The sequence below is a fragment of the Adiantum capillus-veneris genome, chromosome 18, assembly GCF_014529385.1.
Source record: "Adiantum capillus-veneris isolate H3 chromosome 18, ASM1452938v2, whole genome shotgun sequence".
Taxonomy (NCBI): domain Eukaryota; kingdom Viridiplantae; phylum Streptophyta; class Polypodiopsida; order Polypodiales; family Pteridaceae; genus Adiantum; species Adiantum capillus-veneris.
The window spans coordinates 127517288-127544882 of record NC_140948.1 but is presented as its reverse complement, the minus strand read 5'-3'; the positions used below and the strand labels follow the sequence as shown (position 1 = coordinate 127544882).

Here is a 27595-nt window from a genome sequence, read left to right as displayed (position 1 = left end):
TCTTGCATTGTTAGCACCTCAATCTATGCATGAGGTGGAATGGGAGAAAATCTACGAAGCTTGGGCTTCTATGAAATGTCGTAGAGTTCAAGAGCTTGTACCACCCTCATGAGCCTACTTTTTGTGCTACAAGCACACACATGGGCACTTTTTACCTTGTACTTTTTGTGCTACAAGCACACACATGGGCCTGTTTGCTCCTCCTCTCACGGCTGCTCTCACGGCCTCCTCTCCCGCTAGCCCGTTTAGCCTCATCTCACGGCCTGGCCCTGCTCACCGTCAACCTATTTCCCTTGCTGCTCGCAGTCAACCTGTCACCCCACCCCTGCTCACCACCAACCCATCAACACGTTCATCGTCAGCTCTGTCGACCCCGCCAACAACCTCGCCATCAGCCTGTTAACCTCGTTGTCAACCATTGCCAAGCTCGTCGTCAACCCTCAACATGTCCCCTGTCTGTTGCCATCAGCCCTTCAACTTTTGCCAACACCTCAGTGTCCTCCTTATTGTAATGAGGGCACAAACGAACACCTCTCACAAACGATTGCTTGCTTGCATTTTCAAAAGAACACCTTGCTTGGCTCGGGTGTAGGCCAGAACGCTCGAAGGCTCACCGAATAGATGTAGGTGTCATCCCTTGGAATACAGATGGCCTCGCATAATTTCTGGCTGCAAGCTTTCTATGAATATCACTGTCAAATGACAGTGTATTTATATGGAGGCAATAGCTAGAAGAAGGGTCTACAAGAGTGCCATAATGAGGTCAAGTAGAGGCACTCTTGAGAATAGCAGGTAATCGCTTTCGAATGTGCACTGAATTGGCCAAAAAATAAGCAAGATTGCCAGATTTGTATATTTCTCCATCATAGTGCACAAGTTTATAATGCTTTTGACTTCATATTCTAAAAGCTTGCCTTTCTGAATTGTGCCCACAAACTTTCGAATGTGCACTGAATTGGCCAAAAAATGAGCAAGATTGCCAGATCTGTATATTTCTCCATCATAGTGCACAAGTTTATAATGCTTCTCATCATAGTGCACAAGTTTATAATGCTTCTGACTTCATATTCCAAAAGCTTGCCTTTTTTAATTGAAAGTTTGTGGGCAGAGCCTGTATACATATGGTTTTTAAAATTCTGATTTGACAAGTAGTAAGTAATCTTCTTTTGATGGGAAATTACATGATACTTCCTGTTTGTTTTAAAGTGATTGTTTGTTGACTCCTCTAAATACTTTAAGGACCATTCTCATTGAGTTGGAAGGTTAACCTTTGCAATTACCTAACATTTTACTGAGTTTAAAGCATGGGAAGAATTCACAATGGCCCAAGCCCCACATAAGAGGATGAGAGTGCATGTGCAACCCACTGCTTAATTCCCCTCTTTACAGAGGTTGAGAAACAAATGGCGACTATATTTAATAATGGCCTTCATTCGATCAGAGTAGCTTGCATAAGAGTAGAACTATTCTTAGTCAATGCCTCTCTCGCAAGATATACTATAAAGAAAAGTTGGCTAACTCCAATGGCACATTTCTTTTGAATGGATGGGTGAAGTAGCCCAGAAATGGTTGTGAAGCTTCAATGGGAGGCAAAGCTATTGTAGTTGGGTGTGAAATGGCTTCACCAATATGTTTGATCTTATGGATCCAAAAAAATCAAGATAGGACGGCTAGGAGAGTATAAGATTGATGTGTATGTTTTGGTGAAAACTCCTCTCTCTTATCTCTATGGACTACAACCGAAGGTGGCAATTGTGGGATAGAGCAGCCGGTCGGCTAGTCTGGACCACTAGTACTATTGTATGTTAAGCTTGCCTTGTGACTTGTAGCATCTATTGTACTCACCTCTTCTAACATTGAGTACATCTTTCCAATTATATTTCTACTATTTTTTAATCATGCGATTGTATTCAAGTAGTACGTTTCAAATGTCATTGTGTAAGTCTTCATGCTCTAGACATCTCTCTATTTATTTGTCCTTTGAACTACTAGCATTACACACCGACTGTTCCGCTTTTTTTTACCATTGCGCGGTAAACAAAAAAATGTATTCGATGTCATTGACATCATAGAACACCACTGTGTAAATTTATTACCAGAGTTAATATTCCCATGGAACCAAATTTTGTAGTCACCATCACCAATATCTCACATATCATCAAAGTGAGGTAAATTATATAATATCAATAGTTATGCCTCATAAAGATATGTAAAATATCATGACATACAATAAAAAATGTTGCCTTCTGCAAACCATATTGGGTGATGTAAACGTCCACGGACCAAACTCTTGCAAGTCATTATATACTGGTAGAGGTGTGTCAACTTGGACCAAAACTCTGACTTGATACTCTTCATGTGGTCTTGCATTGATAGTCCGTTCAAGGCCTACAAACCATATACCGACACGAAGCTGGCCAATATGTGCATGGATATCAAAGGCAACATGATAATATACACGAGGATAAGTACACCATATTCCAAAATACCAAAATATTTCAAACAACCCAATAAACGCATGTAAAAGTGTGCAGCATTGCCTGCAAAATATCACAGAAGATTACTTATCTAAACCAAGGCATGAAATAAACAATTCAATGTGTGAAAAATGATTTACCTTAAAATGTTAGAGTTTTCCAAAACTGGAACTAATATAGTTGCAGATATGTGTTCCTGCCATCTAAATGGGTCTAAAAACATAAGATCAATTTAATTGTTAGAGACATTTCACATTGGCATTAAAATAATATGAGTGAAACAAAATATTACTTAGAACAAACTTTGGAGATTCTAATCCCAATGTCTTCAATAACATCTTATAAAGATAAAGAACAAAAATTCAAAACAGAGACACCAACATTTTCAAATTTGTGAATGTGCCAATTTCAACACTTCTTTGTAGACAATATTTGGAGTCCTTGCATAAAATTCTGTTGTGCCTTGCTGTCTCTCTAGTTTTCTTTCATCAAACACAACTTTGATAGCATTTGAAGATCTAACATGTGACATAGCCACATACAATTGCCCGCGAAGATAAATATAACCTTAAAATCCCAAGTGTTTGTCATTGTGCCTTGTTGATCGTCATGGAAAAAGAAAGCTTTATAGAAAATTGCCTGCACGATACAAATCAACAGAGGTAGGTGGGCTAGGCTCATATGAGATCCCTCATCGATTCGCTTTTGAATCTCATCGATATCCTCCATGGTCAATACTTTGAGTGGGAGTCTCACTGCATGTCGAGCTAGAGTGATCTGGATCTTTTGCTGCAACCGCCATTGATGGTGTGAAGCCCCCCATGGTTAGTATGTCTCCTACATGCTTACCTATGATTATTTTTTGCCTCTATCACTCTTTCTGCAAATGTTTGCATATAAGCCTAGTTCCATTACATAGACCTCGCCTTGGATCCAAATTTTGAAGAAAAATTATTGGACTGTTCTCTTTCAAAATCGAAACTTGAGGGGAAAAACCACATCCAAGCTATTGAGGAACTGAGGATATAATTGTTGCACTCGATCTTCAAGTGAAGTCACAGAGTCTGCACTTTGGTATTCTTTGCTTGCACCATTTAACTTGCCCAAAGCTAAACTATTTATGACATCTACATCCTTGTTGCTTGGAGCAAGGATAGCTTGCTCTTAGGAGAAGTCAGCAAAATTGTCAATGCATGATATATTAGCATATATGAAATTGACCATAGACTGCATAGAGTCCCTTCAAAAAGCATGTGAGCAGGAAACACGATATCATCACTGGAGGCATGTGTGGCTACATCGCCATTGCCAATATCTAGTGCCCATTTTGCAAAGCTGCTCTCACATTGAACAATGCCATAATTATCCAAGCGTATGTTCTCAATGAGTCGCAAAAACTGAATATTTCTCCAAAATAAATGAATTGCATAATGATACATCTACTATATCCTCTCATCTTCCCTTAGGAATGACAGGTAGCACTTGTCTAAAGTCTCCTACCATCAATATTACCTTGCCACCAAACAAAGAGTCAATCTACATAATGTCTCTCAATGTTCTCTCCAATGCCCTTACGGCATATCTACTCACCATTAGGGCTTCACCTTTTGAAAAATAATAGAAGGCTACAAGGGCTACAAAATTTGTGACGTACATTCAGGAACTTATATTAGAAGGGTGCCCATTGGCAACTTGGTCAAGCACTCCCCCTTCTTAGCCTTTGCACGTCCTCGTGCAAGCTTTGTCTTGATCTTCAATAATTGAACCTGCTTGCTTCCAGAGACTTGGTGAGTTTGTTGAACTTGTTAGCTCTTGCTAGTGCTCTGATTTTGCTAAAATCTCCTTGAAAGGATTGTTGAGGAGTTGGCTTTGATAGGCAATGTGCCTAGCTGGTAACTCGCGTGTAAGTGGGTGGAATATTGCTGAATCTGCTTCAAAAAATCCTATAAAAAATGCCTCTTCAAAAGTCTGCATACAATGTGAAGGCAAAAACATCACTTTGGCATACATCCCCATGATCGCATTTTTAATAGACACTTCTGTCTCTACATTCCATGCCATGCCTTTGGGTCCTTCTAGAAACATCTACCAGGGCTGATCGATCCCTTCAATATCCTCAAATGCACTCAATCAAGTAATGATTAGCTTTGCTATCTTGACTAACATTTGGCAAGTCAAATTTGGCACATCCCTCATTTCCTCCACAACTGTTGTCATCATGTGCACCATATAAGCTTCAGGCTGTACCATGGTGTGAGAAGGATTTGATAGTACATGGTAGTTGAGGAGGGATGGCTTGCGGTGATGTGCTTTTGCAAAGCTCTCCTAGGATTGCCTTCTTGCAATGGGACAAAAAGTCAAGTTGATCCTGAGATGTTGAGGAGCCATCCAATATCTTGTTTCATCATTTGGTTGCTTTTCTAACCATCTCTTCCTCCATAGTGACTAATTTACATGATTACTTGAGCTTGTTTTATTGTTATGGCCCACCCTTCATAATCACCTTTTGCATTTGGCTCCAAGGCTGGTAGCATCTTTCTCTTCCATAGCAGGGCCTCTTGCTTCATTAGTGGTAGAGCTATCATTTCATGTCCATAATTCCGCTTTACTTCATCAAGTTGGACCATGAGCAGGGCCATGGACTCTAGCACCTTCAGCTTGTATAGCATGTAGTTTTTGTGGCTCCCTTCGGGCATCTCTGTGATCCATCTTTGGAGATCAACCTGAGCATCTACTTCTTGTCTTTCAAAATCTAGTCCTCTTTTGGATGTTCGTGGCATGTCAAGGGGAGGGAACTTGGTCCTTTCATGCCCCTGTGTTGATGTTTTTGTTGGAGGATCTACTGAGATTCTTTGCATCTCCAAGGCACGGATTGCCTGGTCTTTTGTGCTCGTTGCAAGAGCATGTTGTTGCTCAAGCTGTTGCAATTGCTCTTTTACTACCTTTAGTTGTTCCCGCATCTCTGTCACCTCCATGTTTCTTTGTGTGTTTGTGGTCATCATGCTAATAAGCAACATCTGCCATTGTAATTTCTCTTGCTCTAGCTTGGCTTTCAGGGCCTAGATCTCTTCATGAACGTCTACCGAAGCTCTAGAGGTAGTAGGAATTCCTTGCATGGCTAGGAGGGTTGTCAATGTATTTTTTACTGCATCATAGGAAGTATTTATCTTTCTGTATCTCCATTCCTCTCCTACTAGATTCTCTTCAAGGGCCACACACCTTGATTGCAGATCTTTGTTATTTTATTTGATTTGTATCTACTGCTATGGCCTCCACAAGGTTGTACCTCATGTTTCCACCTCTCTTTGTAGCTTTTCCTATCTCCATTCCTCTCCTGCTAGCTTCTCTTCAAGGGCCACACACCTTGCTTGCATATCTTTGTTAATTTTCGTTTGATTTGTAGCCACTGCTATGGCCTCCACAAGGCTCTACCTCATGTTGCCCACTTCTCTTTGTAGCTTTTCCCTGTCTTCATTGAGCTCTTCAAGTTGTTGCTGCAGCACATCATTCTGCCTTGTGGCTGCATCCACTTGCTTCTTGGCCTCATTCAAGTGCATCTCGTGGAGTTCGATCACCAATTGTTGGCATTCAAACTATAATTTTATGCCTTCAAAGTGTTGCTTGATGTCCAACTCCTTCAACACTTGGCTAGAATCTTCTATTACTTCCCTAGTGTGTGGGGATACTTGAGTTGTTATTTGCTCTCCAGGCCCGTTGGATGTTTCTAGCACATTGGGCTTTTTTAGAACTTTCTCTTGCTTGGGAGAAGGGGGAAGATCATTTAATGGGCTGTGTTGCCATGTTTGCTCTTGATCTTGATCCTTTGGTTTGTCTTCCCACTTGTCTTCTTCTTTGTCAGAGCTCTGAGGGGACTCAAGATCATCAAGTTTTTTTCTCTTTCTTTCTCTTCTTCCCTCTGCTTGGCTTTCTTTTCCTTGCCAACTCTGCCTCTTTAGCCACTTTCTTTCTTTAATATTCCTTTAGTTTATCCATTTTCTCTATATTTCTCTTTTCCAATCAGGCATACAGGCTATCATCCTCATCAGCTGCATCGGATCTTGGAGTGTCCAATTTTTGTTTCCTTCACCTGCCTTTTTTAGTCATTCCTCTCACAGCCATTGTGACTCTTCCATGGTCCTCCTTGTAGTGGTTTGTGGCACTTGTTTCGTTTGTTGAGTCCTCTTTTTGGTTAGTGGAACTGAAAAATCTTCTTATTCCTCTGATGATTGATATTCTAAAGGTATGTCCTATGTTCCCTTGATTTCTCCACTTAGCTCGATATCCGTCTTTGTTGCCTCCTATCAAGATCCCTCAATTGTGCACTCTTTGTCACTTTGGTTTTCTCTTTACTGGAGTGGAAGACGATGCTCCTACCGAGCACACTACATGCTTTGCTTTTCGTATTCGCTCTACTTGTGTCTCCACTAGCGGAAATCTTTGATCATTCCAAGGGCATGATAAGCTATCCTTGTCAGAACTAGCCCATCATTCATGTATACTTTGTTCTTGTTGTTGTTTTTGAGATTGTCTTTGACTAAGTTCTCCAGTATGTAATTGAAAAAGTTGCATTGATGAGTCGCCTCTCTGCCAACCCCATTGCCATGGCCACTACAATGTGCAAGTTAGGCTCTATATACCGGGGCAGCTTTTGCACTTTGAGATGAAGTGCACTCAATCTAAGAGGTAGCTTTCTCTCTGAATAGATGAGGTCCTTGTAATGAACTTGTGTTTGTGTTGCTTGACAAACGCCCTATCATTGTCAGCCACCTTTGTCTTTAGAAGTAGGTTCTGATTGCCAAGAGGTAGATACAATGCCTGGTTGATCAAGTCCCTTGTGATATTCACCTGCACTTTCTCCCCATCTTTGTCTGTTAGAGTTGCCTCTCCATTGTACTGGATGGAGCTTAGAAGATCGTGTGTCTCTTGAAAGTCTGTCCCCCTAGGGAGGCAATCTGAAAAATGTGTCTATCTGTAGACACCTAGCCCCTTTCAACCCCTCCTATTGTTGGTGTAGATGCCATTAATTCCTTTGGGAGGATAACAATCAAAATAGAACCAAATCACAACCTTGAACTACCAAAAAGTCTCAAAAATACCAAAACTACAAAAAAAACCAAAACAACAAAATTACCAAACTACCAAACGTCTAAAAACAACATGATAGAAGATACCAATCCAAGAAAGTAGAGCCAAAAAGACCCAAAAGATACCAGTATGAAAAAAAACTACCAAAACAAAGCAGACAAAATTCAAAAAATCTACCAGAAGCTACAATCTACCTAAAATATGCAACTACCATACATAAGCAAGAGGACCAAACAATGACAAACAACCAAAGCAGGATTTATAGACACTACTAAATGCATTAGAACTACCAAGGGAGCAAAAAACAAAAGTTATTAAAACTATCAGAAGCTTCTAAAGATACTTAAACTACTTTCTCAAGGCATGGATGTCAAGAATTACCTGTTGCAAATCAACCTCCTTCTCTAGCTTCTTCATGTCCTCATTGTTTCCAAGTCAAAGAAGCATGCATCGACTCGCTCCTAGATCATCCTCCACCTCTTTGATGTCCTCATCATTGCAAGGGATTTCCTACTTTAGATTGCAAGCTGCAGTTCATATTTCTCTATGTCATCTTTTATCTGATTTGCAACAGCATTGGAACCCTACGCTCTCAAAAACGTTTCCCTGTTCTGCTACAGAGATGCTCTCAACTCTTTCAGCATGTTGGACGCAGCTGCACATGTCTGAGGCACTAGCTCAACAATGCATTCTAGGTCTCTAACATAGTCAAGCGTCTCTATGTGTCGCTGTGGGGGTCTACATTTGTACATACATTGCTATCACTCTGCGTAAGGCGGGGCTTCTTAATAGATGACGGGTGGCCTCCGTGGGAGGTATCGTTTTCCCTTCGCCAAGTTTTGACCTTTCGCTCCAACCCTCTTGGGTGGCTGGCACACATATTGAGAACACTCTCCCCAAACCTTGCCCATGCGCGCCGATTCCTTTGTTTCCATGTGGCATTTCGCGAAGGCAAAGCAGCACACAAAATTTGCAGTGATCTCCTCACAAGATGGAGGGTCTTGGTATACCTTGTGGAACAGGAACCTGCAATCTTTGACCAATCTTGGTTGCACATGACTCAAGTAAATCTTTGCATTCTTCTGGTAGTTGTGCTTGAAAACAATCATCCACTGGTCATCAGGGAGGTCTCCTTTCGTAAGATCCTTTGGAAGCACACCCTCCATGCTCAGACCATACTCTTCATGAAGCTCTTGGGCAGTATAGAGAACTTGGTCAGAAGAGGGTATCCCTCCATCTTGTTTTTTCCTGCAATGTGGAAACACAAAGGTCATTACACATGCCCTCTTTCTACCAAACCAAATACCTAAGCATGCTTCCTACATGAGTTTCTTTTGCCCACATTTTAGTCATGTAAAACTCAACCTAGAGATTCTGAACTTAAGGTCACCACATGGATGACCTTGCCAATGTAAAAGTTGGTACTGAGCAGTACCAAATTTGGAACTATAAACTGCCTCATAATCTACACTGCCCTATAGAGCTTTAAATTGTCATGCAATGCATGCAATGCACAAAATCATAAAAATTGCATAGCTCTCAACATACCAAACAAACACTTGCATGCATGCAATTTAATAAGAAGAAAGATAGGAAACTAGAATCCTTCAAATAACAATAGCTAGCTTTCATGAAAGAAAATCAAATCCTTTGGCAAAACACAACAATATAAACGTGCAAAGGAGGAGCACAAACCTCTGGATTTTGTGGATGATCGCATCTCATCCTCGGCAAAAAGGCTCCAGACTTGGCTGACTGCTCCAGGGATAAGCTTGCCTTGCCAGCTCTCATGTTTGGGGTGCTAATGATCCGAGGAGATTTTACAGTTGTCGGGGGTGATCTTGCATCCATGGTCATGGGCTTCTTATCCTTGTTTGGTGAAGGCCTGACAGCAGCCTTCCTCGTAGGCATCTGCATGGTTGAGATGGTGCAAAGTCAGACCTCACTAGATGCATAGCAAGAGGAAGAAGGTGGAGCTTGTGAAAGAGGTGCAATACCTATGCTCGGTGTTATTGTGGGAGAGGTGCAATGGGACAAACTTAGAGGACAAAAATTCCCTCCAAAACAACTTAGACAAATGTGGAAGTACCCACTATGTGAAAAAAAAAGGTCCTTTTTTTGGTACCCCCATTGTATGCTTTCAGTTACTGCACTTCCCACATATAATCACTTTGTTCTAGTAGAACCATGTAAGTGTTTCCCACAACTTGATACGACAATGAATTAGTCTACCAATTTGGTATTGCTTTGTAAGTGCGCATCCATGGTACACCCAAAATAATATCTTCTTCTAAATCCAAATCCTGCATGACATGACATTGATGGGGAGACATTGGTTTCTTCCAATGCTCATAGAAATATTAGCATGGCCCAGACTAACCATTATTTCCCTGTTTGTAGCTTTTAACTGAATTTTCTTGGTCGTATGTTGATCAGTAGACATATTCTTATATGTAGATTATTTCATGACATTAGCTCTTGCCCCTCTATCGACTAAAGTCCTTAATGTAGATCCATCTAGAAGCTGTAAACTAATACAAATATCCATTCTGCCAAGCTAGTCTTGGTTTATCTGTATGTCTTCTATGGGAGGAGGTGGTTGTGTAGTGGTAATTGAAGCATTGGTAGGCGTACCATTTTTATTGCGCTTTAAAATTTGTATCTTTGCTTCTTTCTATGTTTGGTCCTTGTTCTTCTAGATAGCTTTTTTCCTTTCAGTAGCTGATTGAATTTTCTCCAACATTTTTCTAGTCATTGGTAAATGATACTTCTTCAACCTGCAAACCACTAATCCAATTAGGCATTTCCTCTCCCTCTAATGTTACAAGTTTAATGGCACCACTTGACGCTATATCATGAATCACAAATGGGCCATTACCTCGCTTCTTGAGCTTCTTGGAGTGTTGTTTTAATGTATAGACTAATATTTAGTCTCCTTCTTGAAACTCCTTGGTTTTCACATGCTTATCAGAAAATTCTTTCATTCGACTTTTTTGTGCATAAATTCTTGCCACTTCTCTTAAACGTGTCTCATCTAGTCATTCTAGAATGTCAAGTCATTTGGACAATTCATGGCCTATCCATCCTAAGTTTTTTGCCACATGTAGAGTGGGAAACCAAAATTCTATAAGAAATATGGTGTGAATCCCAAACACTAGATTGAATGGTATTGTCCCAATTGCTTGTTTATATGCAACCCTATATGCCCATAAAGCTGAATGTAATTTTTGATCCCAATTTGATCTAGTTTCACTCACAATTTTGGTTACAACCGTGCAAAGAACCTTGCTAGTGCTCTCGGCTTGACCATGAGCCTGAGGATGATATAGTTTTGATTTGTGATGAATGACCATGAACTCATCCAACAAAAACTCGATCTTCATTAGTGAAGTAGGTCCCTCTATCGCTAGTATTTCAATTGGTAACCCATATTTTCCAAAATCATTTTCATATAAGAATTGGGCCGTCATCCTAGCATCATTATTTTGTGTTTCTTTTTCTTCTACCGGCTTAGTCAAATAATTTGTGGTGACTATAATGTACTAAGTGTGTGTGAAATAGGCTAGTGGATTTATAGGTCCTACAAAGTCTATTCCCCAACTGACAAAAGCTCTAACTCCCATCATTGGTCATAATGGAATTTCATCTCTCCGCATGGGAACTTTGGTTCATTGGCAGTCATCACATCCTTTCACAAATTCTTCAGCGTCCCCAAACAAAGTTGGCCACCATATGCCTGCAACCAAAATTGTTCTAGACATTTTGTCTATAGAGAAATGACCACCTACTGGTCTAGCATGTGCCTGTTCTAGGATTGGAAGATACTCATTCTATGTGGTGGTGCACATTTGTAACTAGTCATCATTACCTTGTTTATAGAGATAATTTTCAATTAGAACAAAACGTTTTGCTTTTGTTTGAATAGATTTCATTTGTGTTCTACTCATCCCTTTAGGAAGTGTTCTTGTTTTGAGGTATTGCACAATGTAGGAACTCCATTTGGGAGTGACCGATACTCGAAAAAGTGTAGCATGCTCTATGGGTTGATTGTGGTGCACATAATACATGCGTTTACATAATCATTGATACTTTTTTCCGCCTTGATGGACAATACATCCCTAACCTTTAAAATCATTTTTTGGATTTTCCCATTGTGAATTCCCATTGGTTGTATATGGGCTTCTTGCAAGTATGTCTTTGTTCATTTGGCTCTATGCTTAACCTCAATATGCCATATGTTCCTTGCTTATATAACCTCTAGCTATTAAGGTAAGTATTTGAATCTCATTGATAATAAATGGTTGGTTTTCAATCCTCGTCTGTCCATAAGTGAGTAGTGGAAACAAATGCTCACTCCATCTAGACACCTTCCTATGTTGAATAGGTATAAGTTAGGCAAATCATCACCAATTCCCTCAGGCGCTTCTCCATTAAGTAGTTGAGATAAATGTTCAGCACTCTGATGAGTTGTACCTTTCTTGACAACTACTTCAAAATCAAACTTAAGTAGTATTATAAACCATCGAACAATACGTCCAGTATTGCAAGGTTTGTTGACCAAGTATAACAATGTTTGGCGATCCACAAAAAATACAAACTTGTTTGCAAGCAAGTAATGCATGAACTTTTTCACCGCATAGATCATTCCTAATCCTTCCCGTTTAGTTGTCGTGTAATTCTTCTTAGCACTATTCAATTGTCTACTGGAATAGCAAATTGGAAAGTCCATATTTGCTTCTCTGACTGAGCTAATATACAATGTATAGCAAATGCTGAAGCGTTGACATGAACATGAAATATTTTTTTCTAGTCAAGAGCTTTTAAAATTGGAGCAAAAGTCAACCTCTGCTTCAATTGCTGAAATGCTTCTTCACACTCATCCATCCTCTCCAATTTTGTTATAAATGCATAAAGAGGTTTTGTAATGACAACATACATATGGATGGATCTTCTATAGTATCCACAATGGCCCATAAAGGCTTATACCTCTTTAGGTCTTGTGGGTCTCGACAAGGAGACAATGATCTGGATTTTCTCTAGATCAATAGACATGCCATTTTTGGAAACAATATGTCCCAAAGTCTTCCCTTGTTGCACCATAAAAATACATTTCTCTAGATTAAAGCATATGCGATATGTTGTGCACTTCTCAAAAATCTTTGTCACATATTCAATATGGTCATTTGAATGCAAAGAGTATACGCATAAATTGTCTATATAGATCTTCAGGAATTGTCTCAAGTATTCTTTGAATGCATGGCTCATCAACCTTTGGAATGTTGCAGGTGCATTGGTTAAACCAAAGGGCATCACTTTGAAGGCATAAATATCCCATTTTTGTGTTGATGTTTTGGCTTAATTGCTAGCTGCTTATAGCCTGAGAAACCATCAAGAAAGCTATAATCTTCCTTTCTTGCGACTCTTTCAAGCACATGATTTGTAATCAACAAAGGATAACTGTCTCTAATAGTTGTTGCCATTTACCTATTTGAGATTCACACAAACACGTAATTTACCATTCTTTTTTTGCACCACCACAATTGGGGATACCCAATTTGTGTGTTCAATCTCAAAGATGAACTCTGCTTCTTTTAGTTTGTAAATTTTCTCTTTGATATTCTTTGCAAATGTTTTGTTATAGGTATAAGGGTGTTTCCTACGTGGGTTTGTATCACTCTCGAGGGGTATCGTATGCTGGCATATCTCTTGATCTATTTATTTAAGATCTCTATATGACCATGCGAACACATCCTTATATTGATTGAGTGTTGCTATTAATAACTACTCTTACTCTTTTGAATGATCAGTGGATGAATGATCAGTGGAAATATAAGTTGGTTGTGGTTCTTCCCCAGGTTCAGCTAAATCAATTCGCTTGGCATTCTGAGGACCATCATAAGACATTCGTGGTTCCTTTAATTCTCAAATAGGTTGGCAAACCACGATCTTTCTATCTTGAATAGCTTACCTTGTATAATGAGAAGGTGTGTCAAATTTATTAGTATTTGATAGCTCATCGCTCTCAATTTCAGTGGTTTACACTTCTTTAGGGGTTTGTTTCAGCTCTCTATATTTTTTCTTATGTTCAATTTGTGTCATTTTAGTTGACAGTTCTCTGTTGTGCTTTTGGGATTTGTTTTGATAGGTTTCTTCCGATTTGAGTTCGTCTCAAGAGGCTTCATAAATCTCCTAGTAATCTTGTCCTTGACACAATATATAGATCCCAAAAGCATCAAATACTACGTTTTGTTCTTCACCAAAGGCATTGAATCTTGGCTTTTCCATTTGTGAAAACTTTTTGCTCGATATCACTCTTGTCTACGTGGTTTTTGGTTAGTAGCGAAATCATGGAAGAGCTCTTCTTTTTCCTTTGGTTTAGGTTCATTCTCAGAGGCACTTGAGTGTTCATCTTTTGCATCTAAATCTATTAGATCTTCATCACGATTATCCTAAAATTCCTCTTCTTGTTCATCTTGATTGCTCAAATCCCTAAGAGAGATTTCATCAATGATACATTTGCACTCAATTGTTTTCAATTCTTCCTGATCTACTATGCTGGCTTCATGTTTTAAGATAGCTCTGACCATTTGGAGAGACACTATATTATATCCATTATCATCACATACTTATTTCAAGATTACTTTGTTAACGCATACATCAAAGTGTAGTCAGTAATTGTTCCCACCCAAAGGGTTCAAACAATTCTTCTGGAAATGGATGAGGAATATAGTCTAGATCCTCCCCTAGTCTATCCAAAATGCAATCTACCTTATCCAGGCCCTTGTAGTCAGATGCTCCACACATTCATAACTCCACTTGAGCCTGTAACCATGCTAGCACTTGTTTGCCATTAGCGAAATAAGATTCAATTTCCTCCATAGGAGTTCTATTGACATCTCTATAGCTACGATTCCTCATATTGATTTTTGTTGTAATGCCTTTATGTCTCAAGTAGATGTATTCTAGCCCCAATCCTATACCATTTGGAGTTTTTGCATGAATGACCTCCCTAAATTGATATCAAAATTGTTGCTCTTTCCAAAATCTACTATTGCAAAGGTATGTTCATATTCTTTTCCGTAAGGAGATACGACAATTTGTTCGAGCATTCCTAACGGTCTTTCTACATATCCATTTGCAAGTTGTAACTTCATTCTTGTCTTTTGTAAGTCCGGTTTTTTCCATTTTCCCATATTTCTTTAGTTGCTATGGCTATTCCAGCCCCACTATCAATGGTAACCGTTTTTACTGCCTCATGTTCTATAAGTAGAGTATTGTTTACTTTTTTGCCTTCACAATAATCACCCACCTTATTGACAGGTACTGGTTTTGCTTTGGTTTTTCTCTTAAGGTCTTCTCCTTTGTTTGGGCTTCCATTTCATGTCATGAAGGAAGTTTTAGTCCCTTCTTGTTTAAGTGGTTACTCACGGCTCTCCATAAATATGGTCTAATTTGTAGCAATTCAGAGAGAGTGATTGTGCACTGAATAGGGCTGGACATAAGTTCTTGCAAACCCCTTGTGTCCATCATTTTTGGAACTAGCTTCCATTGGGATGGAACAAATTTTATCTCTGACTTGGCCTCATATTTACCTATAAAAGATGGTAAGGTTAGCAATGTTTCTGGTTTACTCCCTACCGATACTTTTGTTCCCGTGTCTCTATACAATGACTGCAAATCTCCCAAATATATTTTTGGTCTCTTATTAATCTTGGTGAGTGGTGTAGACTAGAAGGTTGCACTCCCATCTTTGGCACTTTTGGTCGCATCCTATAGTTCATTTGGACATGGTTCTCTATCTCATGGATCGGTGCCACCAGCTAAGACCTTGAGTCATCAGTTCATGTGTTGGCCACTATTATATTGTCTAGTTGATTGTAGAGTCCTTCCGTAATTGGTGTCGGTCTATCAATTTCCCTTTCTTCCATTAGTCTATTCTCTATCCTTTGTCCGAGAGGAAACTTTTTTAATACTCTTAGGTGCTGGACTTGGAACTACTGGTGTTCTCATCCTTACAATTGGAATGAATGGTGATGGATCTAGTAAGGACTGTGCCATCCTAATCAATTCCATACACATTTTCAATCTTTGCTTTTCCACGTCTCAGGATGAGGATAGGTTAACGATCTCTGCTCTTGAGTTTGGTTTCTTTGTAGACGTTCTTTGTAAGCTTTCAAAATAGCATCTAAAGGCTTGAGAACTTTGTCTACTAGCATTGAAACCCCCGAGTCAACTTTGAGAATTCGACCCTCGTGCTTTGTTCCTTGATTTCACATTCAGTTTGTAGTTGTTCCCTTGTTCATTCCAACTTTGTTTTTAGGAAAATTTTCTCTTTTATTCTATTTGCTTTCCTGTTTTTTCATTTGGCTTTCCACGATTTTTGTTGTGTCCTTACAGTCAAACTCTCACTTTCCGTATTTTCTACTAGTTTGGTTTCATCTTCGATGGGCTGCTTCTTGATCATGGGCCCTTGTTATCACATTTAATGGAATTTCTTGTTCAATATCTGTTTTGCTAGAGTTAGGAAAAATTACTACCATATTTATCATCACTTTTCCTTTGTTGTCTGGATGTTTTGGGCAATTGGGAAGAAGGTTCTCTATCCCATATCCGTTGCAATACCCAAAAATCCTCGTTCATTCCCATTTTTTTGGAAAGACTCTTGGCCTATGGTTGCATCCACATTCATAGCATGGTCTTGCTCGTTGGGTTTCCTGTTGGTTTCCCATTGGCTACCCTACCCCCTAGGAGGATATCCTCTAGGTTTGTAATTTTGATTAGCTATGAACATGAGCGTATTTTCATCCATAGTGTAATGATTTCTCTATGTATGAAGGCTTTGGAGCCTTGTCCAAGATCATCCAAGAAGTGTAACCTTCATCAAGATATGCAAATGTCTTTGATTTCCCATGATAAGGTTTGTTTGGATTTTTGTAACACTAAGCTAGTGGTTGCAGTATTCCTTGCAAAATCTGTGACTCAATTGGCATGGCATACCAAACCATTGCGCTATTCTCTTGTGGTAAAGGAGGTTGTTGACCCAATACTAGCTGTGTCTTATCGCCCCCTTGGGCCACATTTTTTGGTCATATTTGATATCTGGGTGGTGGTGGTAACCATTGTATCTTGGGTGGCACAAATGGCCTTTCAATTTCTATTATAAAAACACTCATTGGTATCATGATTTGTCCATTTTTTCTCAATGGCACATCACTTTTTCACTTGAGGTGCATTTACTGAGGGTTGTGGTTGTCATAGATTTGGATATAGTTTGAAGTGTTGGCCCAATCTCTTAACTACTACTTCAACCATCTGATCGATGTTTGGCGCAACAATTCTTTGAATACTATGCTTGGTTATATTTTTGCTCATGGTGGAGGAAGCACTACTAGGTGGCGTGTTAGTATCCTCTGATAACTCACCATATGCTTTACAATTATCCACCAAATATAATGCTTCTCTCGTGACATGCTCAAATGTAGTGCATGTTCTTAAGTGTAAGTCCTTCTTAAGAGTTTCCTCTTGTCTTGCGGTAATCCTTGCACATGACATCTCTATATGTATTATTTGAATCAAAGCAAATCTTCCTTTACTTTCTCGTTCTCTTTCTGCCTAAAGGCATAGATTTGGGACACCGTGTTGTGCTTAATCCCTCTTTTAGAGAACTCTTCTGCAAATTCTCACAAAAGTTGTTCTATATTGGAAAATTCTTGGTTGTTCAATGGATGGAACCGTGTCAATGTAGTTCTTTCTAACGTCAGCCCAAATCACTTTTACTGTGTGTGAAATTCCGTTACTTGTTCCCCTCTCAAGACTTGCTTAAAAAGTGAAACATGCGCATATGGATCTCCTGACCCACTATACTTCTTAGCATCACATTTTACGACCTAGAAGGGTTGTACTCTCGTATTTTTTGTAACCATCCTGACCATTCTTGGTTCCCTTGGCATCTCCTCTCTATTCTCACGCTCGCATAGTAAACATTCCTAGGCTCTAACACAACTTCTTGATTTCTAGCCACATTTATTGTGGGAGATATTTCATTGTCTCTATTTGTATTCATTGGGATTCATGAAGTCATTGCCCCGATTGGTCTAGGTGTTGAGTCATTTTTTGGCCCAAAATTTATCTAGATCAGCTCTCCATGGTCTCGTTGTCCCCTTTATCCATTGATTTTTGGGTTTGTATCACTGTTCAAGCTCTAACCATCAAATTTTCCAAGTTTCAGAGTTTTAGGGTCTCGACACCAAAATATGGTTTTGATAGTTTCTTCCTGATTTTTTTTTGCCCTATTTGATGGTTGTTGGTTCTACTTATTCTACTCCTAAGTACGGAATTGAATCCTATGAAAAATAGATTATGGAGCAATACTTTCAAGCATTGAAAAACATTTAGAATGAAATGCTTTTGTATCTCACTCACAACTCCCAATACCTCTCAAGACTAGTAGTACAAAATTGAAAGAAAAATAGATTATGGAGCAATACTTTCAAGCATTGAAAAACATTTAGAATGAAATGCTTTTGTATCTCACTCACAACTCCCAATACCTCTCAAGACTAGATCTATCAAGTCCTTGACTTCTAGCCTCTATCAACTACTAAACCCCGTGTCTAGTTGCTTGCCTGCTAATGTGTAAAATGGATTGAAGATCAAAATCAAAGTTTTTTAAGTCAAAATCTACGGCTAGGTCACTCACCACCTAAGGATCACTATCCCCAGCAACAACTCTAATGTTAGCCGGTCGCGATAGCATAGCTATCTAGCACTAACAATATGTCAATACTCATGGAAGCAACTCAGATGGAGCACGAAGACTCTTTGAGGGTGTCAATCTCAAGAAGTGAACCTATGGAATAAGCTAACTAGTACACTAGAAAATCAACTAACTCTCTAGTCTAGCAATTTGCCTATGTCCTACGTCACTTTGCTTGATTGTCACACCGTTTCAACACTCAAAAAATGTCCAAATGCTACAAAACTTTAGGATAAGTTCAAAGACACTTAGGGGCATTATCCTACCAAGTATAGTCACAATTTGGAAGGGTTCCAAAATCACAATCCATCAAGATCACAGTACCCAAAACTGCAACAAAAAACATCAAATAGGTCACCTTAAGGTCTAGGAACACTCTCCTATTGTCAAAACTTCAAAAAATAACCATTAAAGCACTCAAAATTAGATATATCTCACAACCATGTATCCGCAAACCACAACTGAATTGACAATGATTGCACTTATTTGAAAGAGCATAAGACAAGGAACATATTGCAAATGATCAGAATCAAAATTAGATTACCAGAGCTTGAGATAAATGGATTATAAGTTTGAGAGAGATAAATACTTAAGGCTTTTTCCCACAGCCAAGTGGCTGGCCATACATAATCTATCTCCATTATAGATACACACCTCTGGATAGAGTTCTAATCCATGGATTTCTCTCTTTTACAATTACAAAGCTTTCAAAAAATAATAGAAGGTTACAAGGGCTACAAAATTTGTGATGTACATTCAAGAACTTAGACTAGAAGAGTGACCATTGACAACTTGGTCAAACATTTTTTCCACGTGATTTCAAAAGCTATCCTAGTTGACCAATCCCTTATTCTAGCCAAATTGTGAATCACTAATTTATCATAAACATGGTGGCACAAAACTAATCCTCTAAAAGCTCTAGGAAAAATCTATCCCACATCCCCTCCCACAAGATTGTCATACAATAGACCAATTGAACAATACATAGCTCTCACAATTGTGCTCCACTCCATAGAAAAGAAGCCTCTTTTAAGCACATCACCCACTCTTCGTCACTTTTCAACATCCCTCTAGCATTGCAAGCATCTTTAAAGATGGAGTGAGTAAACCCATTCATAGTATGAAGCTCCTCAAATGACTTACTACCCTTACTTACAATAAATAGAATTTGTAAAACATACAAAGCTCCAACAATGGGATGTATATTGTATATCCTACCTAGAGAGTTACCTCTTTGTTGATTTTTCTAACACATTATCTTGTCGTTCCAAACCCATCTCTTAGAGAAGTCTATGTAAAGAAGATCATTTGCACAATCATACGTCTGATTGGCAACAAATCACTATGTAAGTGTTTTGTTTCTATTGGCCTCATTTTCCACAACTTGCCGTAAGTGGTATGTAGAAAGGTCACAATGTTTTGCATTGGTAGGTGTACTTGTAGACGGTTCCCACTTGGCTTCTTGTAAGTAAAAGCCAAAAATTCTCCAAACAGATTCAAAGGAGGAGAGCTATCGTACATCAAGGTAGATTTTGATCTCATCATCTATTTTATTAGGATCTTGTTGCATGTAGCTTGATCATGTCCTTTACATATATACTTATACAAATACTTTACATCATTAGTTGTGGAGCATATTTCAATGTTGATGTGAGCAATGTATCTCACTGATAAAAATGGATTATATGGAACAACCCACCTATTTGTGAGCTTCTTGCCTTTTATCATAGCATACCTATCATCATCTCTTCTCCTATATGTGGGATACTTGAATCTACATTTTTCTTTAACCATGCAAGGAGAATTAGGATTATCCACCCCACATGGACCATGTAAATTACAACAAAAAGTTATATCATTGTTAAATCAAGGTGTTTATTTATTTTCCGATGATGTTAGTTTTACTTATTTTTCAGTTATGGACCGAGCTTGTTGGTCCCATAATAGCTTAGCATGGATTGGGTGATCACCGATGACAGGTGCACCACAAATAGCTTATAAGTAGGATGTACTTAACGATTGACAAAGGGTGAGGCACATAAAAGCCTGTAAACCTAAGTTTTAGGTCACTCTTTGATAATGCAATAGAGGTGCTCTTGCTCTACTTCTTCTTCTTGTCCAATCGAAAAGGAAAAATTAAGGGGTAAATGTACCTTCAACTGGCCCTATGAGATTTTTGGATACGAGCAAGGCCCAACAGCCTACTCTATCACAAATGGAGACTCCTTTAATGAATCCCATGGACCCCTCATATGTCGTTTCACCTGGAGTCTCTATGCAATCCCAGCCTACGAGCAACAACTTTAGTTTCCCTAACTTGGCTCAAACCTCTATCAAAGAGACCACAGTGCCTACTCCAGGGATTGGTCTGACAGAGAATGCACCTATGCGGTGTATATTTCTCACTACCCAATGGCATAGTACCTACCCTGGGGCCTCGATCGTCTATGCCTGTAGCCACTTATGCACACATGGCCCCTACACCTCCAGTTGTACCAATAGCCTATGCTCCTTGAGTGCCACTCTCAAGCCCTTATCTGAGTGGACCTATGCCCAATTATGTTCCATATCCTACATCATCCACATATATGCCAAGGCCAGTACCCACACCGATTCCACATATGATTCCAAGAGCATCTCCACCGGCCAGGCCTCCACACATAGGTGACTTGGCAGTATTTGCTCAAAAGATAGGTCGATCTATCGTAGAAAACAGGTACCATGCACCCGATAGAGAGCCTAGAAGTAAGGTAGTACAAATTGCAAAGATCACGCAAAATTTCAATGGTGACGAGGATGTTTCAAAGCACATTGAAGTGTTTGAACAATTATGTGATTCCTTAGAGGAGCACAATGAACTACATAAGTGAAATGCCTTAAGCTTGAACCTGAGTGGGAAGGCTGGGGATTGGTATAGGACCCTAAGGATGGAAAAAAAAAACCATTTACCCTACCCTTTGAAGATTTTTCTTTAAGGAGTACATACGGGAAGGTATGATTTGGGGTGTAGCATCTCAGCTACAAAAGGTCGAACGAAAGGAAGGTGAGTCAATGAGAGACTTTATCAGTCGTTTAAAGCACTTAAACTCTTGCTGCCCTATGAATGAGTGCTTCAACAATAACCAGTTGCTCGATAGATTCATCTGAGGATTTCAACATGAAAATATCTATAATGGCCTAGTCATTAGAGGTATTACTACTTGGGAGGCAGTCATTGCCAATGCAATCCAGTTGGAAGACAATCTAATGATTGCAGGTGAAAGAGTGTCCTCAGAGCCCAAGTCAAGTAGCTCACAAGTATCAAGACATGAACCGATGACTATAAAGCCGATTGTGAAAGAATCAAAGATATCTGATATGACTTTGGCAAACCTCACCAAGGCTCTTTAGGAAAGCCTTAGAGATACTTGTGCTCCACAAAATAGTCACATGTATCAAAGAAGGGAGCAACAATGGTGCTCGATTTTCTTTGGACCACATAGCACTAGTGTGTGCCCTACTTTTTGAGTAAAATTCAATGGAAATTGCAATGCATGTGGTAGGTACGGTCACCAAGATAAGGATTTCTTGATGTTCAAACGTGTGATGGCAAATAGGCCACCTTTGGCTTGGACGGATTCACGTCAAGCTCCTGCGTTTGATGCCTGCCCCACCTGTTGAGCAACTATCACAACACATGGTCCCTAGACCTCAAAATGTTGTTCAAGCTACACCGCTACCACCTCCAGTGCTAGGACCATAGCCCCTACATCCAAGAGTCACCCCTGTGAACCAAGTGGGTTGCGAACTATCGGATGGCAATGAGGAGGAAATAGACACTAATATTGCCTATGGACTTGATACATTGGAAGAGTTCCCTATATACTACATGGAGGATTGTTGGGGGCAAGTCAAGCCTGTTTATCAAGTAGTTGCTCTCACAGCAAGAGGTCAAAACATCAACCTCATGGCTAGGAGGCCATCTCTTCAATGCTACGAGTGTAGTGGACCACATCGGATAGTTGAATGCTTATTAGGCTACAAAAGAATGCTGCACAAATGCAAACCAATCAAGGGAGCACATCCACAATGCCAATACTCATATGTAATCGTTGTGGCATAGATCATTTGATTGCCCAATGCCCTCATAACCCAAATGCACCCAAGATTACACCCCTGAATTTGGTCGAGATTTCTAGTAGGACATCAACAATACCATCCGCTGCACCCGCTAATGTGATTACACGATCTATGCTTCAAAGGCAAAACCATGTCCTGGAAGAGAGAGATACTGCGTCAGCTGCCCAAGCAAAGAAAAAGAAGACGCGAAGAAAGAAATTGCAAAATACCAAAAGTTCAAAACCAAGTTCTAAGACAAACATAGGGACAAGAGATGACCCCGTGTATATGAACAATCCTGATGATGATTCGGATTCAATTGAGACAATGGAGACCAAAACCAATACCACAAAGGGAAAGAACAACAAAGAACACCGTAAGATGGAGCCAGACAGAAACCTAACTAGTGAGAGCCATAAAGAGTCTTTGAAAACTCAACAAGTGTTTCCAAATCCAAACCAGGACCCCCAAGATAAACCACAAGGGCCAGAAGAGGAAAATTATAAAAAGAAGATTTGGATGTATCCAAACCAAATAGAGGAAATTGAGCAAGTTCAACACTTAAGAGGTTTGGTGGAACAGACACAAAGGAAGTTAGAACCAGAACCTAGGTATGTCAAGATTCTTGACACGGTGTTTAGTCCATCCACACCACACAAACCATAGACCGCTAGCCATACCTAGTATCATCTAGGAGGAGAGTGAGGACAGGACATCAAGAAGTGGGCATACACCTTTCTTGTTTGAAAGGATGTTTAGCGAGGGCATACCTGATCCCATTGATGAAGAGGAGATTCCATCCTCACCAGTTCCTAGTCAAGGACCTCCCTAAATGCCATTGAATGTTTCCAAATCAATGGATTTCATGTCTTTAGAGGTCCGAACCACTATCATAGCAAAACTACACGGGGATTCTGAGCTATTCTTTACACTTCGAGTATTCCTTAACGGGGAGCTACAAGATGGATTACCACAGTTTGCGCAAACAAATAGACCACACTCAATTATGAGTGTTGAGAAGAATCATGTGCAATTTCCTAACTTAGGTGGACACAAGTTTGTGATCGAGGTACCAATCAATGAATTAGGACATTATTTTGAAGGTGATGAGTCTAATGAGACCTTACCAATCACTACCAAGGGATTAACTGTATTGGGAATTCTTGATGGTGGTGTTGGAGCTAGTATTGTTTCTAAAAAGTATTGGGAATCCATGGGAAAACCCCACCTCATTGTTACTAGCATTGTGGTAAAGATGGCCAATGGTACCATTGCAAAACCTATTGGGATGCTCAAGGATCTTAAGATCAAAGTTCTAGGGCACAAGTTACGGCATACCTTCATTGTGATGGATTTCTCTAAGCACCTTATGTCATATGAAATGATTTTAGGATGACCTTTCATGAGGGAAGCACAAATGGTCCATGATTGGTCTAAAAATAATGTCTATTTGCAATTCCAAGACGTTGTCATTAGAGTGGATTTGGTGACTGGTAAGGTACACCCTTTAGGGAGTAAAGCCATTATCGATCATCGCTCTGAAAACACAGCTCACTCAGCCCCATACAATATTGTTATACTTGTAAGACGGATACAGACATTGGCCAAGATTCTCCTTGTATGGATGTTTCACCAGGTATGACAGAATCACATAACGTTGATTGGATACACCTAGCTGCAACCATAGATACTTGGGGAAATAGAGGAACCACTTGGGTCACACCAGAGGGGGAAGAGGTACCACAAATTGTAGCTCTAAACATGATAAGTGCAATACATGCACCCTCTAAGGGCAAGACAATTGTAGACCAACCTGACAACAACACTGATAGCTCTAGATAGAAGACTTTGACCAATGCGACTTAGACACTGAATCCCAGAGTGAAACTAATTTTGAGCCTCATGAATTGGGGAGTAGAGCAAGTTTAGAGTTAGAACATTTAAGACCAAGTACATCAGCCTATGTTAGCTCCTCCGAGAGTGAAGAGCACACCAACAAGGACTCAGTTAGTGAGCCAAATTTAAATGCAAACTAAAAGCAGGTCTCAAGTAAGAAAAAGAAGAGCTTTAAGAGGCATCGATATCGAGCAAATATGCACGCCAAGATAAACCAAGAGAGAACAATTGTGGAATGGTTGTGTTATGTGGGGGCTTTGGACGCTCATCAAAAGCTAGTAGACAATTGGGGTGAATACCTCCAAAGAGTTATGTGGTGTAGTCCACAACCCCGTGACATTGCTCAAATAGAGATTGCAAAGAAGCCCAAGTTGAAGCCCAAGTTAAGCCGCACAGCGAGGAAACAAAAAAACCGGGAGTTAGCCCAACAACAAAAAGAAGCAGAAGCTAAGGCCAAGAAATTAGAGCAACAAGAGCCTGTAGACTTACACCCCACACCTGAACATTTTAAAGCCTATACCACGGGAGAGCGTAAGGTTGTCCACACCAAAGTCCAAAGAACTCCTACACCAAAAAGTAAGGGAGTATACGATGGATCAACAATGGTGAAGGAGATCAAATTAGTGGAGCCAGGACCTCACAAAGAAGGAAGAAGAAGACCTTAAGGCATTGCTTAAGGAATTCAAGGATGTATTTCCTTGAACATACCATGATATGAAAGGCGTTCCACCTTCTATGGTACTACATACAATTCCAATGGTGAGCACTGCTAAACCAGTCCAACAACGTCCCTACCCAATGAACCCTAAGTATGCAAAGATAATTAAAGAAGATCTCGACAAGCTTATCAAATGTAGGTTCATATACCCTATTGATCATTCCAAATGGGTGTCCCCAATAGTCATTGTGTCAAAAAAGAATGGGAAACTCCGAGTGTACGTGGACCTTAAAAGGGTGAATGCAGCCACCATAAAAAACATGAAATTGCATCTTAAGAATGGCATGCAGTTTACTTTATGTAATGTCAGACATGTGTCCAAGTTGACTAAGAGCTTGATATCTATTGGTCAGATTGATGATTTGGGATACACCACCACATTTGGCAATTGTTCATGGATAGTACGCAAAGGTAATCTTGTTGTACTTAGAGCTCAGAAGCATGGTACCTTTTATTCCATGCATGTGACAAATGTTGGTCATGATTACATTTCTATAGCTGAGCTTCCGTCTACTGAGTTGTGGCATTTCCGGGTAGGTCATATTAGCCAAAAAGGAATGAAAACCCTGACTCGTTTTGGCTACTTGCCTGTCATGTCATATGGTGACTTTCCTATTTGTGAACATTGTATTTATGACAAACAAACTAGGTCTATGCACTTACCATTAGGTCAAAAGAAAACTGAACCTCTAGATTTAGTACAAATGTTTGTGGTCCTCTGACAACCAGATTTCTAGGGGGGGCTAGTGACTTTGTGACATTCATAGATGACTTTACTAGAAAGGTGTGGGCATATCCTTTGAAACATAAGGATCAAGTTCTCTCCGTGTTCCAGAAATTCTTGGCATTCCTTGAGAATCCATCTGGCAAGAAACTCAAGAGGTTGCGGACTAACAACGGTGAAGAGTATGTCTCCAAGGAGTTTGAGAGTTTCTGTACACAAAAGGGGACTAAGGGGTAGTTTACTGAACCATACACACCAGCTCAGAATGGAGTTAATGAGCGCATGAATCATACAATTCAAAAGAGGGTCAAAGGCATGCTTTCTATGGAGAATCTTACACAGGGCTTTTGGGCAAAAGCGGTCTTGATAGTAGTGCACATCATAAATTGTTCACCTAGTACGCCATTGAATTATGAGATTCTAGAAGAGTTATGGTCTAAACATAAACCCCACTATGACCATCTACATGTCTTTGGTTGTGAATCTTATACTCACATGCCCAAAAAACTTGGACAGAAGTCAGAACCAAAGTCACAGAAATGTATATTCGTTAGATATGGTGTAGATGGAGAGACGGGATATCATCTCTGGCACTCAAAATCTTGTAAAGTCATCCATAGCTCACATCTAATCTTCAATGAGTCAAAATTCATAAGAAACCTATCAAAGAAATAGAGGTTTGCAAAGTTACTTTTGAGGATGTTGCCTCAGAGACAGTGAAATCAGAGCAGGGTGCTAGTGATGAACCTTCCACTAGCGATGCTCCAGGTGGAGTGGATAGAAGCAGTCAAGGACTGAGACGATCTACTAGAGTCTCTTGTCCACTTGAGCATTTTGAACCAGGTCTTGATTACATCATGTTGGCTGACTGCGGTGAGCCAAGTAGCTACCAAGAGGCTATGATGGTGGATGACAAGCTGAAGTGGGAGCAAGCTATGCAATCTGGGTATACCTTGATTGTGGCTAATGACACTTGGGACTTGGTACAATTGTCGGATGATGCAAAAGCTTTACCTTGCAAATGGGTTTACAAGAAGAATTTTACCTCAGGTGATCCCAATCCAAAGTACAAGGCTAGACTTGCAGCCAAAGGGTTCAAGCAACAAAAGGGAGTCGATTTTGATAAAATCTCCTCGCCTGTGGTCAAGATAACGATGCTTAGAACCCTACTTGGTCTTGTGGTGATTGAGGACATGGAGTTTGTCCAAATGGATGGGAAGACATCTTTCCTTCATGGGGATCTAGATGAGGATGTTTACATGTAGCAGCCTCAAGGGTTTATTCAGGAGGATGCAAGATATCAAGAGCTAGTTTGTAAGCTCAAGAAGGCACTTTATGGCTTAAAGCAGGGTTCAAGTCAGTGGTATCATAAATTTGATGCATGTATGAGGTCTCAAGGGTATAAGAGGAGCAAAGACGATCACTGCTTGTACACAAGAAAGCTAGATGATGGTTTGATGATCATTCTAGTTCTATTCATTGATGACATGCTCATAGCTGGGAAATCCACTGAGGAGATTGCCAACTTAAAGAAAACACTTAGCAACAATTTTACAATGAAAGATTTGGGGGATGCTAAACACTTTCTTGGCATGCGAATCAAAAGGGATCACAAGCGTTGTATTCTTGAGTTATCTCAGGAAACATACATTGAGAAAGTTTTGCAGTGTTTCAATATGCAGGGGGGAAAGCATTGAGTACTCCAATGCAGGCATTCTTAAAACTTTGCAAGGAAGATGCACCCAAATCTGATGTTGAGCGAGAAAAAATGGTTAAGGTACCATATTCCTTGGTAGTGGGCAGTCTCATGTATGCTATGGTAGACACAAGGCCAGACATTG

The 27595-nt window shown here is 39.8% G+C and overlaps 1 pseudogene; it reads left to right on the top strand.

Moving 5' to 3' along the window:
• The window catches only part of LOC147436382 (uncharacterized), a 110540-nt pseudogene extending 87458 nt beyond the window's left edge, over positions 1-23082 (top strand).
• Positions 23083-27595: the final 4513 nt, after the last annotated feature.